This window comes from Harpegnathos saltator, unplaced genomic scaffold, assembly GCF_003227715.2.
Source record: "Harpegnathos saltator strain DR-91 unplaced genomic scaffold, Hsal_v8.6 scaffold99, whole genome shotgun sequence".
NCBI classification, from domain to species: Eukaryota; Metazoa; Arthropoda; class Insecta; order Hymenoptera; family Formicidae; genus Harpegnathos; species Harpegnathos saltator.
Genome location: NW_020230727.1, coordinates 240,585 through 241,808, shown reverse-complemented (window position 1 = coordinate 241,808; position 1,224 = coordinate 240,585).

The window sequence follows — 1,224 nt, the reverse complement described above, 5'->3', positions numbered from 1 at the left end:
GCCAAGAGTCTGCGTCTGCTCGACAGCGCGATCGCACTGATCAGCTCGATCGTCGGCGTGACGCTAGTAGTTAAACTAGGGTGATTCTAACCCAAATTGCTAATTAATTATGCAAAAGACATTATTTATTAATTAATATTTTTTAATTAATACCCCCCCAATTTCCCCCTCTTAATTGACCCCTCCTCATAATTAATCCCCCCTCTTAATTGATCCCTTTTTGAATTGATACCCCCTCTTTATTGGTACCCTCCTGCTCTACCCCAGAATCTTTGATTCTATGAGCAAGATGGCGGCCGTGACGTCACGAGAGAAAAACGCGTCGGGCTGTAGACTCGAACCTGGGCCTCGCGGGTTGCTATCGGACGCTCGAACCTCCTAGACCATTGCTGCCTGTTGCTAGTAGACGTCTAGTGAAGGTTCTTACAGTATGTGTGTGATGACGTCACGCATACTTCAAAAGAAAAAACATGGCGGCGGTGTAGGCCAGACTCGAACCTGGGTCCCGCGGTTGCTATCGAGCGCTCGAACCTTCTAGACCACCGTCGCCTATTGCTAGTAGACGTCACATTACGGGTAAGATGGCGACCGTGACGTCACGCATACGTCAAAAGAACAAACATGGCGGCGGTGTAGGTAGGGTCGAACCTGGGCCCCGCGATTACTATCGAACCTGGGCCCCGCGATTACTATCGAACGTCTATCGGACGTCTCTCGAACGTCTATCGGATGTCTCTCGAACGTCTATCGGACGTCTCTCGAACGTCTATCGGACGTCTCTCGAACGTCTCTTGAACGTCTATCGGACGTCTCTCGAACGTCTCTCGAACGTCTCTCGAACGTCTATCGGACGTCTCTCGGACGTCTCTCTCGAACGTCTATCGGATGTCTCTCGAACCTCCTAGACCATTGTCACCTATTGCTAGTAGGCGCCTAGTGAAGGTTCTTACAGTGTGTGTGATGGCGTCACGCATGCGTCAAAAGAAAAATAAAGTCGAAACTAAGCCAGACTTGGACCCCGGACCCTTCGTTTACTGTGCGATGGTCCTACCACTTAAACCATCATCATAGGGTAGGTTGGAAGGGAATACGAAACGTTCGTCGAAAGAGTATTTTACCATACCGACTTGCGCTGGGTACTATCCTCATCGTTCTGAGGACGGGGAAGGGAAGTAAAATGGGAGACATAGAATTAATTTATACATAATTTTATGTTTTAGAATA